The 18,202-nt window shown below is 38.6% G+C and overlaps 1 protein-coding gene across 2 annotated transcripts in view; it reads right to left on the minus strand.

Moving 5' to 3' along the window:
* SH3GL2 (SH3 domain containing GRB2 like 2, endophilin A1) overlaps positions 1-18,202 on the minus strand; it is a 109,988-nt gene that overhangs the window by 53,254 nt on the left and 38,532 nt on the right. The window contains exon 1 of one of the 2 annotated variants that reach the window (XM_029920948.1): positions 3,936-3,998. The exons of the other annotated variant lie outside the window; for it this stretch is intronic. The gene's annotated coding sequence lies outside the window, so the exon portion shown is untranslated. Of the gene's footprint in view, positions 1-3,935; positions 3,999-18,202 lie in introns of those variants that run through there. 2 annotated transcript variants of the gene reach the window in all.

Below are 18,202 nucleotides of genomic sequence, written 5' to 3' on the forward strand. Positions count from 1 at the left end.
CTCCTCATACTGTCACCTCTGGGAAGAAGATTCTCCTGCCTCTAGTTTCAGCTCTGATTCTTCCCTGCATTGCATTTCATTTACTTAACACTGAACACTCAACTCCCATGTTCCCGACTGCCTTTACAGTGGTCTCCTTGAAAATCACATCAGTGAAATTCAGCAGACTTAATACCAGATTCATTCAGACCACACATACCTGCAAAGTGATTTACTTCCTACTTCTCTGCTTTTCTTCAGTTCTGTTATTTTACATCATACAAAGCCAGGTTTCTTTACAATCCACCAAATGCACTGTGTTTATTCCCTGTGCCTAGTACTTGGGCATTTCCTTTTTCTATTTTTAATATCCTACCAACTATCTAAAATGCTCACCCAGATTTCACCTTCCCGATCATCTTGACTGCCCACCCTAACAGGAAGTTATTAGACTTCATTTGCATTCTTAATGAAGCACATCATCTTTTGGACTACCTGAAACTAGCCACTTCATTAATAAAATTGCTGAAGATCTCTGTTCATCTGAATTGTAAGATGCTAAAGGCAGGAATCATATCTCATGTTTCTTTGAAAATGAGACTGCAGTACCTAACATAGTGCTTGCAAAGTAGACAATCAATTACTAGTCGAAAAAATGATCTCAGTGAATTATTCTAAGGTCAAAAACTGTACATAAATTGAAGGAAGTCCATGAACTATGAGTTAGCACCGGTTCTGTATCTCCTTTTGAGACTTTAATCTCCTCTCTAAGTGTAAGATCTTTTTCTCTATCGGTAACAGGCAAAAAATTAGAAAATTTAACAATATATGACAGTTTATTTACAGCCAAGGTTAAAGAAAATTCTCTTCTAATTATAACCATTCTACATTTACCCACCAAATTACTTTTAGAACAATGATAATTAGTATTAATAATATATATTCTTCCCATTAATCCTGATTCTAAATATGTATGTATTTTAGTTTATATGCATATGCACATATGTTTATATAACACATACATAGGCCAACATGTTCATGTATGTGTGTGTGTGTGTGTGTGTGTGTGTGTGTATATATATCCTCACTTGAGAGAAAGTAATATAATTCTTTTCTCAAGTGTTTTTTACAAAATCAAAAATAATTTTATAACATGCTGCACTATGGGTTTATTCACATTAAAAAAGAATTACTTTAACATTCCATAACTTAATCATAGTTTGTTCAGAGCAAAAAGTAGAACTTGTACACTATCCTGCCCATCTGCACCACAGAATGCATTTATATGGATTATATACACTATATGAATTATATACAATTATTTATATGTATAATGAAATCTCATTGACACGTAAGTCAATGAGAGCCATTTGAATCAAGATTTTAGAACTGGATTTAGAGTCAAGATATGAATTTGACCCTGACAATGACACCAAAAGACTGTATAAAAAAGAAGATGCATAACTTCTTAGTGCCTCAATTTCTTCACCTAAGAAATGGAAAACAACATTATCCAACCCTGGATTTTTTTAAAGAATTAAACTGGAATGTACATATAAAGAGCACATTATAAACTATCAAAATCATTATTAAAATAAGGGTTTATTATATCTGAACATGTGATCTTACTCATATGACAGACAAAATTTTAAGTTGGTTTTTATATCTGGCCAAAAAAAAAAACGAAGTTTAACTGAAATGCGTTAAAGAACAACATGACTTAATGTACAGGTTCTTCAAGAAGAAGTTATGATAACTACCTCTGTAGGCACTGTTCTGTCTTCCCAGTACTTGTAGAAAGGAAACACTTCTGATAATAAACAAAAGAAGTCCATACTCAGACTCTTCATGGAAGTTCTTTAACCATTATCCATAAATAAGGTACCAAAAAATAAAAATTATAATACTTGATGACACACCACATATTCAGAAGGAAACAGGAGAGTCAAAATTATGCAGTACTTTTCTTGATATTTGGCTAAATACAAGTAGATCTTGTTTTTTCCAGATGGTGGTATTCCATGTTTGAAAGACAGGGTAGATTCACTTCATGGAATATAAGTTTCACACTAGTTTTTCTCAGCTGTCATTAAATTGGAATGCTTAAATGCCATGATGTTTTGAAAGTGAATTTCAGAAAAATATATGTATATATATTTCCCATCCAGAAACTTCCGATTTTCTTAGAGAATGATTAAAGTCATTTTTATCTACCTAAATTGGATTAATTCTATTTCTTACTCTCAGATAGAATGTGCATATTCAAGAGCGGAAAGTGGAAAGATTTCTCTTTCATAATGTAAAAACTAGTGACCCCTCCCCCACCAAGAATTCAATAGGATAAGGACTGATTTTCTTTAAGTGTCTGAAGCTAAAAACTTTAAAATGAGCTTGGGAGAGTAAAGCATTTCACCTTCTTCCCAGCTTCCAATCTTCCATTCTTACTTCTGGTCAAATACTATCTAGAAAATGTATCTGCATCATGTTATAATGATTTCTGGTATGATTCTCTGGGGTTAAAAATAATAACTTTCTAAGTCCTATTTCCCCAAAGTGAAAGTTTCCCATAGACTATGTAGCTAATTACTTACATACATACATACATACATACATACACCTTTCAAAGGGAATTAGTAGGACTGATCACAGAAGTATCATGGAGAGCTTCAGTCCCTCCCCAGAAAGACAATTTACACTATCACTTATGGTTTCATTTGCAAATGATCATTTTTGTCTTCTAGAAAATTAAAAAAAATGTATGAAAAATGTGCAGAATAAAAGACAACTAGCATTTCTCTATTTTTCAACTTCCCAAATCATCTAGTTCTTTATCAGAGAAAGGGTAATTCTCCATCTAAAAATAGATGCTAAAAATAGACTCTACACTTGAGGTCAGAATTATGTCATGTAGTATTTTTAAAATTCTATTTAAAGCTCAGTCATAAATTCTCTTGAGAGAAAACAAAACTCATAAAGAGAAATAAAAGGTACCAGTAATCCATTTGAGACTTAGTCCTGTTAATGAATGACCTAGAACCTAATGTCTGATGACTCAGTTGATAGGGCAAGATGGAGTAGCGCTAGGCTTTCACTTGTAAGAGAAACTGCTGGAAAGTCATTTTCTGTTTTGAGAAGTGAAACCACAAACTCACTGAGCTTCTGTTTCCTCATTCACAAAATGGGGCAGGCAAAGGATGTGCTTAGATAATCAGGAAAGTTCTAAGATCCCTTACAGTTAAAATTCTGATACCTTTTCTGTGACGGTTAATTTGATGGGTCAATTTAGCTAGTCTATAGCACCCAGCTTTTCAAACACTGATCTAGGTGTTGCTGTGAGAATACTCTATAGATGTGATTAATATCCACAATTAGTTGACTTTAAGTAGAGTCTCCTCAGTAATGCATGTGAGCCTCATGCAATCAACAAACTGAACAGTCTTTAGAACAAAAATGAGGTTATCTTGGGAAGGAAGAAATTCTGCCTATATGTCTCACTGGTTCTTTTTCTCTTAAGAACACTCATAGATACAATTTCTACCTGCTAGAGTGCTATTTATAGTACATCAAAGGGAGATAATAAACCAGGAAGAAAAGATAAAATACCATGCAAAGTGTTTGAAAAGAAAATGCTTTGTTCCCCCCAACACATCAGAGTTATTTTGATGCAAATCTCATTCTGAAGAAAACAAAAAGCAAAAATAAAAACAAATCATCTTTACATTAATTCACCAAATGGAATGAACGCAAAAGAGCTCAATCTGAATGCCTACTATGTACCAGGGAGTGTGTTAGCACTGAGGGTTTGTATGCACATTTAAGATATGGCACATGCTCTCCGGGAACTTACAGTTTGGTGGTATATATGAATATATAAACAAACCATTCCAATATAATGAGGAAAGTGCATTAAAAAAAGGTAGACTGCAATCAGCCTAGGATAGACAATTTGGTCATACCTGGATAAGAATTCAAGACTGAGGAACCTTCCTGCAGCTGATTCTCCAATGAGTCTAAGTGAGATCGAAGAGTAGACAGGATAAAGAAAGAAGCTTTCTCAGGTAGAAGTCACTACATGACAAAAAAGCAAACAAGCAAAACACAGTATCTGCAGTAAAGGACAGATATTTTAGTGCCCTAAGGTATTAGAATATGAAAGAGGATGTGACAAGAACTGAGGTTGTAGGAAGAGGTCAAATGTAGCGGGCCTTCTAGGCCATGCCAAAGACCTTAGTTTTGCTTGAGTGCTAGTAAATTTATGGAGTTGGGCAAGCATCACTCACTACAATCCGGCTTTAAATGGTTCCATCACCCCAGGGCCCATGTTCAGTCAATGCTCACTGCCATCCTTAGGCAACTACTGATCTGATTTTCATCTCCATATTTTTACCTTTTCTAGAAATACCATTTAAATGCAAACATACAATAGGTTATTTTATTATATATATTTTTTTTAATGCTTATTTTTGAGAGAGAGAGACAGAGACAGAGAGCAAGCATGAGCACGGGAGGAACAGAGAGAGAGGGAGACAGAATCCCAAGCAGGCTCTGTGCCGTCAGTACAGAGCTTGATGCAGAGCTCAAATCTACGAACCAGGAAGTCATGACCTGAGCTGAAGTCAGACACTTAGCTAAATGCACCATTCAGATGCCCCAATAGGCAATTTTAAATATCTGACCTCTTTCTCTAAGCATAAAGGCATCTGAAATTCATCATGTTGTTACCAGTATCAATACCTGAGCTCCTTTTTATAGCTGAACAGTACTACACTGCACACCACATTTTGTGTATCCATTCTCCCTCTGGACAGTTGAATTGCTTCCAGTGTGGGGCTATTATGAATAATGTCACTATAAAGATTTGCACATATGTCTATGTGGATATATTTTTTCATTTCTTTTGGGTAGGAACCTAGGAGTGGAACCACTGGGTCTTGTGGTAAGCATATATTTAACTTTTTAAGAAACTGCCAAAATGTTTTCCAAAGTGACTTAGACCTTAGATTTTATCTCAGCATTAGTGGAAAGCCTTTAGCAGGCTTTAAGCTGAGGAATGACACAGTTAAATCAATTTTTAAATCATTAGATTACGAAGTGAAGACTGACTTGAAAAACATAATGAGAATGGAGCCAAAGACACCAATCCGACTGCTACTGCATTCATCCAGGTGGAAGATGAGGACTTAAACCAAGAACTCTGGGAATAAGGATGGGCTCAGTAAATATTTAGGGCCTAATGTAAGCAAAGCAAGACTTTGTGACAGGTTTGGTATAAGAGAGAAGCAGAGAACTCTAGGATGACTCTTAAATTTCAGACTTTAGCAAATGGATGGGTGAACACAAATGAATATAATCAGGTATAGATTCACTAAGGTTTGAAGTCCAAGTAAATATGTCCAGCAGCCAAACTGAATAAATGAGTCTGAGCCTATAGAGAGAAGTCAGGGCAAGAGAGAGATATGGGGAGTCAGCACCATATATGTGACTTGTAAAACCAGAAAACCAGCAGATAAGGTTGCTCAGGGAGAACATATACTAGCAAGCAATTATGGGTCAATGAGGGAACTCTGAGCATCACCAATAATTAAGGGTTTGCAGAGGGGGAAACCAACCAAAAAGATCATGAAAAAAAAAACCCAACAACAAATAAACTACAGGGAAAATCTGGAATGAGAAGGATCAAAGAAAGCAAGGAATTAGTTTCTCAAATGAGTGTGAGCAAACCCACAGAATGGAAAAGAAGAACAGTGGGTGATGGCTAGAACCTGTTCCAAGAGCCATAAAAATTGTGACCATGCCAACTTCTATATATGTCATACATGTTAGTGCAATGGGCTCCAACGCAAAATACACATGGTCTAAAGGCTACCAGGAATCGGATAACAGAAATCCATCCTCTGGATTTTATACCTAGTATTTCTTCTATCTCACGTTCTGCCTGAAGAAGTATCATTTAGAACTACAAGACATGCCCATGAAAGGTAGAATAACTGACAGCTGTTGAGTCCCAGCTGCACTCATGGCAAGCTGCTCAGAATATGCTCCATTCCCATCACCATGCTTGGACTGCCTTCCTCCACACATCCTAGGTAAGTACTTTGGCCTTGCAGAGAGAAAGCATCAGGGACAAACTGCAAGCAAACAGGTATCTGAAGACATTTGGGAGATGTCCTACAAGTATTTCACACACCAATATAATCAACTTTCCATACAGCATTTTGTATCATCAAATGTGGTAGCCAAGCTCCATTCTGAGGTAAACCCTCTTCTCTTCTTAAGCCAAGGAAGCTAGCACCATGCTCATAACTGCAGTAATAATTCATAAGCTTAACCTTAAATAACAACAGGGAAGAGATAGGAAGAGACTTCAGAGATATTCATAAAAGTGGATACCAGACCCATTATGTTATATATAGAATCACTGACCTACTGACAAAGAAATTAATTAGGAACAAATGATAACCACAAGAAACAGAAAGATGGGTCCCTGTCTGAGATATCAAGTATGATAATTCACAAATGCAGAAATTCCACGATCCGAACCAAAAATTAAAAAAAAAACACTTTGATGACAAGATACATAGATACAGATTTCATTTATAATCGTGGACAGAATTTCTGGACTGTTAAACAGCCCATCACTGTCTGTGAAGGCTATGGACCAATTTGCTTCTGCTCCAAGCTTCAAAGTCTGCTGCCTGTGCTGCAGACAACTCTCTGGGGACTCACACCTTGCAGGCTCACGCTGAAGTCAGAAGGGAAGTGGTGGAGGCTCCCCCATCACAACCATTCCTGGTTTGCTTTCTCTAGCATTAGAGCTTCATGCATCCTCTGCTCCTGCAGGGTGTGTATGTAACAGGAAAGGCAGCTACGATGGCTGGAGCATGTATTTGGAGTAATGTCACTGTATCCCACACCATCTAAATGCTAACTTGATTCCTCTTCCCAGTATGCTCAAGGTGAAGTGTGGAAAGAAGCTACTGACTTTATTGTCCCATTTCCTCTGCCTCAATCAAATATATACTGATAGTTGTATGTCATACTCTCTTGTGTGTGTATACACACCTATACATATATATATGCATACATACACATATATACATATACATGCACATAGCACTTGGTAAACAATAGGAAAATATTTTCCTATAGGTTTAGAGTTGCTCAGAGTTTTACATTTAATTGGGGAAAGGCTCTAAACACTATTTAAGCATTCCAAACTAGTATAATGGCTTTTCTTTCAAGTTTCAGCCCGGTGCTTTTCAATCATGCGGGAGACTTGGCTCTTAAATGACTGCTTGCAGGGCTCTAATAATAGTATACCAAAAAGTAAAATGGAAAGGATACAGGAAAGAATATTCCCTTTTTAATTCTGCTCAAGCTTACTAGTGTACTAATGTTAGCACCTCCTGGTAAGTATTCAGGGACCCTTAGAAGCTGTTCTCTTATTTGTTCAAGTTGGACATGAGGGGAAAGGACAGAGGGCTATTTAGAAGGGACAGGCTTTTAAGAAGAGACTGGGTATCTCTTCTCATGATAGGGAAAACATGAAACTAAGTACATACTAAGAAGGAGGCCCAGTGTCAGTTGGCTTGAAGTCCCTTGTCCTTAGGCTCTGGAGGGCAGAATAAAAGGAATGAATTACAAATTTTAACAATTTCATTTATATGCCACAAAGTTTTACTCATTTACAGTATATAATTAGTGAGTTTTAAAGTATTTATAGAGTTGTATGATCACCCTAATCCAATTTTTCAACAGTTCCATCATACCACAAAGAAGCCTTGTACCCATTCGTATCACTCCCCGGTCCCCTCCCCCAATTTCATTCAATGACCCATCTCTTGACATTATTAATCAAATTTCTGTCTCTGTAGATTTATCTATTTTGGATGTTTCCTATAAATAAAATCATATACTTGTATACTCTTTCATCTCTGGCATCTTTTCCTTAGCACAATGTTTTCAAGTTTCTTCTGTGTTGCAGCATGTATCAGTACTCTATTCCTTTTTACCGCTGAGTAATATTCCACTGTAGGGATATGTACAATTACCTCACAGGGCAGAGAACTAGGTGCTTGGTCAACTACAAAGTACTTCACCAATGCAAAGGATTGGTGTCATAAACATTCAAGTGCCACTCAGAGTACTTCCTTGAGAGTAACAAGGTGGTATCATACCCAGGACTAACTTGTGGTAGAAAGAGGAAATATGAACACATTCTGAAATACAGGCCAATTAAAGGTTTGTGGGCCATTGACATATACAGCACTATTCCAGATAAGGATCTTTAAGAACAAAATTGTATGCCTGTGGGCACTTGTTACTAAAGATAAATCTGAAATTTACATTTCAGAATGTAATGCTATACCAAGGATGCATTTGTCAGAGGTGACCTCTTCTTATCAAATCAACTCATTTCACAAAGGTTCTGTGGTATAGGGGTTCACTGAGTTAGCAAGTAAGAGTTTAAGTGGAAGAAAATGAAAAGAAAATAAACACATTCAGAAGCCTACACAGTATAGCTTGCTTTTTGTGTGTGTATATGGTTGTTTTTATTTTTTTTTCTTTTTGGCAAAATGAGAAATTCCAATTATGATTTTGGGTGAGGGCTGTAGGAAAGGGGAAGTCTGGTCACCCATCAGACTAGAATCACTGCAGGGGTAAACTTGCAGTGGTGAAGGGAATGCACCATCTCATCCGTACCTATGTGTGCTGAGAGCCAGGCGAAGTACAGGGATGGGAACCGTGAGGAAGCAGACATGTGTGGGGGGCAGACCGCCAGGCCGTACCAGAGACAGGACTGAAACCCAGCTCCTGATTCCAGGCCCAGTAAATGCTGTTTCCTAGGAAAGGGTCCACCTGGATTGCCTGTAATCAATAGATGTCAGCAGCATCAGAGGACATTTTAATGTGCAAGCATATTTTAAAACAGTCTACCTTGTTTTCAATAATTTTATACTGCTATAAATTGTTACTAAAATTTTCTTGGTAACAAGAACTGTTTAAAATCAATCTGGTTTTACTGCCCTTCAGAAATCCATCACTCCCTCCCTTTGCCTATGTGCCTCCTGGATCGCTGCCACTATGTCAATTGTACTTTCCCAAGTGAAGATGTCCAAACTCTCTGGGCTCCCACAGCACCTGGGCCTGACTCTATCCAGCACTTGTTAGACTGCATTTTGTACCATCGTCATCAAGCTGAATGCCTCTCCCAAATTTTCTGAGTCCCCAGAAGGCAGCGATCTCAATCTTGTGCGTGTCTATTCCTCGGTGCCTCGTGCAGGGCTGGCACACAGCTGGTCTGCAGTGGAGAGGCAGAGAAGGAGGCAGGGGAAAACCACACTGGCCTCTGCACTGATTTTTTCTGCTTATACTTCTTGTTCTACTCAGTTCTTCGTGATGATACCCCTAAACAATCACTGCATTTGCCTTTTCTTCTTTCTCTTCTGCCGGTGACAAAGGCTGAAGGCAAAAAGTAGGTACAGAAAACAGAGTAATCAGCAGCAGTTCTGGACACATTCTCCAACAGTACTATCTTGACTGTTGATAAAAATATAATGAAAAGAAGTTAGAGAAAGTGAGTCAGAGCAAGAGCTGGGCTACTCAACACCCACTTAAACCAGGAGGGATCAGACAAGGCAATCAAAGGTAGTATTTTTCTTTTTTTAATGTTTATTTACTTGAGAGAGAGAGAGAGAGAGAGGGAGAGAGAAAATAAATGCACACACATGGGGGAAAGGCAGAGAGAAAGGGAGAGAGAGAGAGTCCCAAACAGGCTCCACACTGTCAGTGCAGAGTGTGACACAGGACTTGAACTCATGAAATATGAGATCATGACCTGAGCAGAAATCAAGAGTCAGATGCTTAACTGACTGAGCTACCCAGGCATGCCAAAGTTTGTATTTTTTTAAGTGCTTGGTTTTCTACCACAGCCACCACATTAGAACTTGGCTACCTTCTAGTATCTATCATTAGTTCATTTGAAAAATATTTATTGGATGTCTTTTATGTGTCAGGCACTAAAGATACATAGTGAGTGGTATATGCAAAGGCCCTGAGGAATATAGGGTAATACTCATGGCTCCTCCAAGAGGCAAGCATGAACAAAGGTTAGAGAGGGAAGGAGAAAGCATCCAAGATGAAGTTGGAGATACCAGCCAGAGCTTGACTCTACATACCCTTTTGGACTAAATGAAGGCCTTCATCCTCAGAGTAAGGGTGAAGCCAGGAGAGGATTTGTGATTTTTATAATATCACGCTAGACGTACTTCATGCAAAGTCACTCAGCCAAATGAGAGCTTGGAATCACAAAGGATGCTGCTTTAAGAAGAGGGTTGATTCCTGCTGTAAGGACTATACAACATTTTGCTTTCATTTGCAGGACCATGGAATCGTGATTGTCACAAGTCTGGCATGCACAAGAGAACATATGGCTTCTCTCTGGAAGAAGTCCTGCATGCATCAAGTCCCAAGTTTTCTAATGAAAACATCCTGTTCGCTAAGTAGGCTTAGAGAACAAAACATATTACATATAATATATAATATATATTATTGGACAGCAATTGCTGTTGTCCTTTTGTTTGGGTTTTGGTTCCCCTCCCCACACAACACGTGAAAACTCACAGCAGGACTTAATTTTCTGAAACCTGAAAGAAATTTTCCAATGAATAATTTTATAGTTTCCTACAAGCTGTATTTCTCTTAAGTGAATTACCCATCTACTCTTACATAATATTTCCTAACTTAGAGTATGTATCAGCTTGTCACTTATAACTTAGGAGAATATCTTTAGCAAAGCAGAAGGTTTTAGATACCTCACGACTACAAGAGGAGAAAGTCATATTCTGAAGTACAAAAGAAAAAAATGGAGAGAAAGTATCTTTTAATTTAATTACTATGGTACATCTTTTGTACTAGTTAAATCCAGGCACCTCTCTTGTAGTCTCATGATGAATTAATTTCAAACAGGTATGATGAACATGCTTAGATAGAAATTGGATTTTAAGCACTACAAGAAACAGGTTCCTGAAGAAATGAAAGTCAAAGTGCAAGACTAGTTTCATACAGAAATCCAGCATGTTATTTCAAACCCCAAAATGTAAATACCCATCTAAAAGCCACAGGGCCTTTAAAAACCTAACATTTTGACCTATTTGTTATGGATACTTTTAAATAAATAAAATGTAACAAACAGAACTAAAGCTCTTTTGCGATATTGCTGTCCTTCTCAATGACAGTTTTGTTCCTTTACTGCCCAAAGTATCTGTCTTCTTTTGGAGACTCCCCCAAACATAAGCTGGGACATAGATTAAGGGCCAGTGGTCCCACCAAGCAGAGTGAGGGAGTGAGAAAGGGCAGAGAAAGGCAAGGCCAAGAAGAGTGTGTTCTGAGCTGGAGTGAGGCAATGTGACTCGATCCTGAGGGATCCCTGTGAGAAACAAGGCAGAATGCTGTCTGGAGGAACAGGAGGTCGGGCAATCATCTGACTCATGTTACCATTGGTTGACTCCAGGTGTTTTAACTGATATGTCAGGCAACACAGAGGAAAAGCCGAAATTTCTAAGACTTAGGAGAAACTCTTAGGGCACGAAGGCCAGAGGTGGGATGCGAGAGCTGTCCACCCAGGTTAGGCTGAGGGGATGTGAATCTCTCGGCACACAGAGCGTAAGAATAGCAGGAGCCAGGGACATTTTCAGTAGAGTGGCAGACAAAAATAGTTAGGACTTGAGGGTCAGTGCTATAGACTGAATATTGGTGTCCCCCCAAAATTCACATTGCAATCCTCCCCCTCCCATGTGGTTCATATTAGAAGGCAGAGCCTTGGGGAAGTGATCATATCATGAGGATAGAGCCCTCGTGAATTGGATTAATGTCCATATAAAAGAGATCCCTGAGGGCTCCCTCACTGCTTCTGCCATGTAGGGACACAGCAAGAAGATGAGGGTCTATAAACTAGAAAGAAAATCCTCACCAGACACCAAATCTTGGGTGTCCAGCCTCCAGAACTGTGAGAAACAAATGTTTGCTATTTATTAGCCACCCAGTCTATGGCAGTTTGTTATAGAAGCCTAATGGGCTAAGGATATCAGATATATTATATGACACACTATTTTCTTAATAAGTCTTGTATTACATAGAATATTTTCTTTTAGAGTTCAAAGCTTTTCTTGGAAGCTCTATCTGACCTACTACAGAGAAAAGCCATAGCTTCCCCTTCCTCCCTTCCTTCTTTATATTTACAGCACTCTGAAAATGTAAACATCAATCTCGGCTTGTGAGTTGTTCAAACACAAGCCATGGGCCAGATCTGGCCCACAAGCCATACTTTGCTGACACTTGCAGTATAGTATTCATTAATCATATAAAAATATACTTTTCTTGGCATGTATCAATGGTACCTTACTGTGCATGTCCTTCTATGTGCAGGATATATATATATATATATATATATATATACACACACACACACACACACACAACACACACATATACATACACATATATAATATGCTACATGTAGAGGTAAACCATTCAACTGCAGTATCATGTTCTACTGTAAGAATATATCTAGCTATGTTTACACACTTCCCTAGTGGCATGTATTTGGGTTGTTTTATGTTTTTCACTATTACAAACAATGCAACAATAGGCATCTCTCTGTGAGTGTCTGCCGCTATACCAGTTAAGAGTTTTCATTTAAGATAAATGCCTCAAAGTTAAGTTATTGTGTCATAAGTTATGTGAATAAATGAATCTTCAACTTGGTTACTCCCCAAAGTAGTTGTATCAATTTACAGCCCCACCTGCAGTGATAGCAAAATTTCCATTTCTCCACATCTTCCTCAATATTGTTTTACAGGTTTCTTAATCTTTGTAAATTGGATGGTTATTAATCCATATCATGTCATTGTTTTAGTTTTTATTTTTATTTGAGAGAGAGTGTATGACAGAGAGGGAATGCAAGCAGGAGAGAGAGGAAAAGAGAGAGGAAGAAAAACAATCTCAAACAGGCTTCACATTCAGCCCAGAGCCCAACACAGGGCTTGATCTCATGATCCTGGTATGATGACCTCAGCTGAAATCAAGAGTTGGATGTTCAACTGACTGAGCTACCCAGGTGCCTATATATCACATCATTGTTTTAATTTCCATATTCCTCATTACTAGAGAAGTTGCATACCTTTTCCCACCAATTGATCTTCTGTGGTCCTTATCCTATAAAATGTACATCATGCACCTATTTATTTTTATTATTACTGATGTTGGCTCTGTTATGGGATTGTCTTTGCATACTCAAGTTATGTAGTAGTTCTTTATTTTTAAAAGTTCTAGCTGGATGGCGCTTGGGTGGCTCAGTTGGTTAAGTGTCAAACTTCTGATCTTGGCTTAGGTCATCTCATGATTCGTGGGATCGAGCCCCATGTAGGGACCCATGTTGACAGCATGAAGACTGGGTGGGATTCTCTCTCTCTGCTCCTTCCACCTTCACATATATGCTAGCTTTCTTGCTTTCTCAAAATAAATATTTTAATAAAAAATTCTGTCTGGCTATTACTGGGCTGGGTCAGAAGATTCTAGATCTATTTCCACACTCAGCGGGTCCCAAAGTACCTGAAATTATCACTAAATGTGTCATTCCCTTTGGGTAAAAATAAACCTATCACTTGAAAAGTATGTATACATCCATTCATTCATCCACTCACTCATTCACACACTTACTGAGTATTTGTTATGAAGTGGCATTCACAGCACTAACAACAGAGAACATAAAGACAGATGAAGGCATAACTATAGTGAAGGATTTGTCATCAGATGAGCTAAATATCATTTAGCTTGGAGCCTTGAAAATACAAGAAAGAGAATGTGATGAGAGCTCTGCTCTGGTCAGATATGGCCAAGAACATGGGGGTTCCCCTTCTTCCCAGAAGCTAATCTAGGGACAGTTTCATGAATGAGAGGGCAGGCTGCCAGTGCCTCCCATCCCCCCACCCTCAACCCCCTACTGCAGAAACACAAATCTGTGGAGGTGCTGCTAAGACAGTTACATCTCCCCTTCCCTGCTCGGTTCCCACTGGTAGGGCAGGGCTCTAGTTCAAGAGCAGGAAGTTGAGAATAATGGGGCCCCAATCACCCTAATTCTAGCTCACTTATAGCGTAAGGAGACTGCACACTGAGAAGCAAGCTAGAAGACAAGAGGTCACCCAGTGCCTGCCTGCAGAGAAGGGTTGTCCCTCTGGGAGAAGCAAGCTACTGTCTCTGCCCAAAGCCCTACTGCAGTGGCATGGAGTTTCTGCTCAGGTGGAGAGACAGGCCTGAATGACAGGGAGCTCCACCACGCTGTCTGAAGAGTGTGACTTTATCTGCGACAATGTGGGGAGCCAGAAACAATGGGGATTCTGATGGCAAGCAATTAATTACATTGGGGCTATTAGCTTCATGATGTTAGTAGCAAAAAGTGAACCAGCCATGTATTTAATGGAGCCTGAGAGGAATCCAAGAAGAGTCCTCCTGAGATCTTATACATCTCTGAGGGTCCAGAAGGTTGAGAACACAACCTAGGCTGTACCCTGTCAGGAGTAACCGCAGTGGGACACAGAGCAGGCATAAAAATATCCCCAAGTTTGGGGCGCCTGGGTGGCTCAGTCAGTTAGGCATCCGACTTCGGCTCAGGTCATGATCTTGCAGTTTGTGGGTTTGAGCCCTGCGTCGGGCTCTGTGCTGACAGCTAGCTCAGAGCCTGGAGCCTGTCTTTGGATTCTGTGTCTCTCTTTCTCTGACCCTCTCCTACTCATGCTGTCTCTCTCTCTCTCCCTCTCTCTCTCTCTCTCCCTCTCTCTCTCTCTCTCTCAAAAATAAATAAAACATTAAAAATTAAAAAAAAATTCCCCAAGTTATACACAGATGCATCAGCAACATGTGGAAGCCTTACTGACTGAAAGGGCTATGGCACAAGCGCTCACCAATCCTGGCTGAATCATATGCTGCTCTAACCGAGGAGGAGGTCAGAAGTTACACTCAACAAAATTATATCCATCCCTCACGGTCTTTTCCAGTGCTGCACCCACTCAGGAGAGACTGGAGGAAGCACCTCTGAACTACCAGACTTCAGGCAGGAGGAAACTGAATTCCCTGATCTGTGAAACCAGTCTACAAGCCATTCACACATCCAGCTGGCTAAGACAGCTTAAACACCAACTTTGATCAATAAATGATGTATGCAGGGTCACCTGGCTGGCTCAGTTGGTAAAATATGTGATTACTGATCTCAGGGTCATGACTTCAAGCCCCACAGTGGGCATGGAGCCAACTTAAAATAACTAACTAAATAACTAACAAAATTTTTAAAAAAGGTGATGTATGACAACCCAGGGAAAATCCCTAGGAAACCAGACTAAAAAATGCAAACAAGGGGAAGAATATTGAGCAAGTAAGTCATAGTGTACATAATATAGAGAAAATAGACTTCATGGAATTAGCCCATCCAAGTCACTAAGCAAATAAATAGGTGACCAAACACACAATTAACTTAAACCGACTTTTCCCAAAAGGGTCAATATTGAAAGATGCTACAATATATTACCTAACATGTACAGTTCTCAATAAAAACTTAGCATACATTAAAAAAATAAAAGGGACAGGAAAGTATGATCCACTCACTAAGGGGAAAAACACTCAGGCAACAGAAACCTACAGATGCCAAGAAGTTGGAAATAACAAAGACTTGAAAGCAGTCTTTATAAATATATTCAAAGAATTAAAGAAAACCATACCTACAGAAGTAAAGGGAGCTATGATGGCAATGTCTCATCAAATAGAAGAGTATCAATAAAAAGATAGAAATTATGAAAAAGAACCAAATGGAGATTCTGGAGTTGAAAAATACAAAGAGTAAAATGAAGAATTCACAGGAGTGGTTTAGAATAGATTAGAACTAGGAGAAGGAAGAATCCACAAACTTGGTAAGAGGTGAATAAAGACTATGTAATCCAAAGAACAGAAGGAAAAGAAAAGAATGAAGAAAAAAAACCAGAGCCTCAGAAAGGTGGGACACTGTTAAGTGTACAGTATATTCATAATGAAAATACCAGGAGAAGAGAGAGACAGGAACAGAAACTTCCCAAGTCTGATGAAAAAAATCAATCTACCTTTCTGAGAAGCTCTATGAACTTCAAGTAGGGTAAACACAAAGAGAACCATACTCAGACTCATCAAAATGTTGACAGCCAAATGCAAACTGCTCAAATCAGTAACAGAAAAACAACTTGTTCAATGGAACCACAATAAGATTAACAGCTTACTTCTTATTTAACAAAAAGGAGAGGGGTGGGTAGCCAGAGGGCTGAAATAAAAATCAGGAAAAATATGAATGTTATGATTGGAGGAGAGAGAAAGACCCCCAAAACCTATTTGGAAAGGGTCTTCTGAGTATTTAGAATCCTCAGGCAAGTGAAGAATGTGGAAGAATTACCATAGCAAAGTAATACTGAGAGAAAAGATGAAGGAAAATACAGATATCAGGTGTTAAAAGATTTTACCTGTAAGCTGCATTTTTATGGAAGTTAGAGAAAAATCTCTTGTGTTCAGGTTTGAATGTTTATGAGAAGTCAACAGCTTTTTCATCTCAACAGATTGTGGAGACCCATTTCTCAACCAAATCTGTCAATGAGCCATCCTGTATATAAGTAGAGGTATGAAAGATACACAGAATCATTTAATTTTCAGAAAGGGTTTATTAATTATTAATGACTTATAGACATGAGCCATGTGGGTGATACTGATGACAGAAGTAATGGGAGATCAGTTGCATAAGATGACCAGAGAATTTATTCCTTTGTATTTTTTATTGGAAGACAAGATTTCAAGGTTTGTAAAAATAGTGGGTACAGTCAGAAGAAATACTAGAAGGCTCCCTGAACAATGATTATTGATGCTACAAAAAAAGATAAATACTTAAGGTGGGAATTTAAGGAAACATTATAAAAACCTTGGTACAGAAATAACACAAAGGAAATCCACAACGAGCATTTATTTACAGCCCTGCAATAAGCTTGTGTTGGCTCTCAGTAAACACTGTAATTTTTTCTTTGTCTTCTGAGTGTTTTAAATGAGTTTTTGTTCAGTGCTATTTATCTTTTACAATCAAAGCAAATTTACCAATCAGGCACTGGTGATCTAGATAAAAGACATCTGTGAGAGAAAGAGGGCACGGGCATTAGGAAAGCTGAGATAATGAGCTATCTCGAAGAACCTGCCAATTGTATTTAGTGTGCCCTGGATACGCATCTCTCACCTACATCTACTAGCTCCTTCTGGAAGCCTGGTTGTTAAAATCAGATATGGATATAAAGTACACAGAAGATAACAGTTAATTTACAAAGACAGTAAGAGGTGATGGTAGCAGTCCCACCAAACAGGGAAGGGAAGTGACCTGGACCTGTGTAAATCCTGCTGAGCCATTTGATAACAGAAGGGATTTTTATGTAAGCCAACATTTTACTGCACGTTCAAAAGCCACAGAGTTAAATTACAAATAGCAAACACCATGAATCTTTCCAACAGGAAATGAATGTTTGTGATGGCAGGGAGAAAATGTTTTCCCTCGAATAATGAATATTAGTGATACTCAATTAGATCTTGTCCAGCAAGAGAAGGTAACAGCCACATACCTATGGAAACCTAGAAGTTGAAAGTGCATACAGGAAAAACTGCATACAGGAAAGAGCATACAGGAAAAAAATGTAGAGACTAAGAAAGCTCACTAAATAGGAGCTGTTCAGAATCACTATGATCAAGACTGGTGCAGATCAGGTCTGAGGTTCACTTAAGTAGAGAGGAAGCCTGAGAAGCCACACTTCCCAGCTTCTAAGCCCACTTCCTGGTTACGTCATTTTAGGCTGGTGTTCCATTTTCTTAATACCCTCAGATTCCTCTTCCAAAAATAGTACAGAATGTATTTCCAAGGAGGTATGGGACAGGGGAGAAGGAAAATGAATCCTTATATTACTATATAGTTCTATGTGCATCTTGAGCTACATACATTTGACTAGGATTAAGAGTGTCACTAAGAACCCTATGCAGACTATCACTTCAGAAGAATTGTTCTTTTCTCATGAACAAGTCAGAAAACCAGGTCCATTCATTTCTTTCTTTCTTTCTTTTTAATAGCTTATTGTCAAATTAGTTTCCATATAACACCCAGTGCTTCTCCCCACAAGTGCCCCCC

The sequence above is a fragment of the Suricata suricatta genome, chromosome 13 (genome assembly GCF_006229205.1).
Source record: "Suricata suricatta isolate VVHF042 chromosome 13, meerkat_22Aug2017_6uvM2_HiC, whole genome shotgun sequence".
Classification (NCBI taxonomy): domain Eukaryota; kingdom Metazoa; phylum Chordata; class Mammalia; order Carnivora; family Herpestidae; genus Suricata; species Suricata suricatta.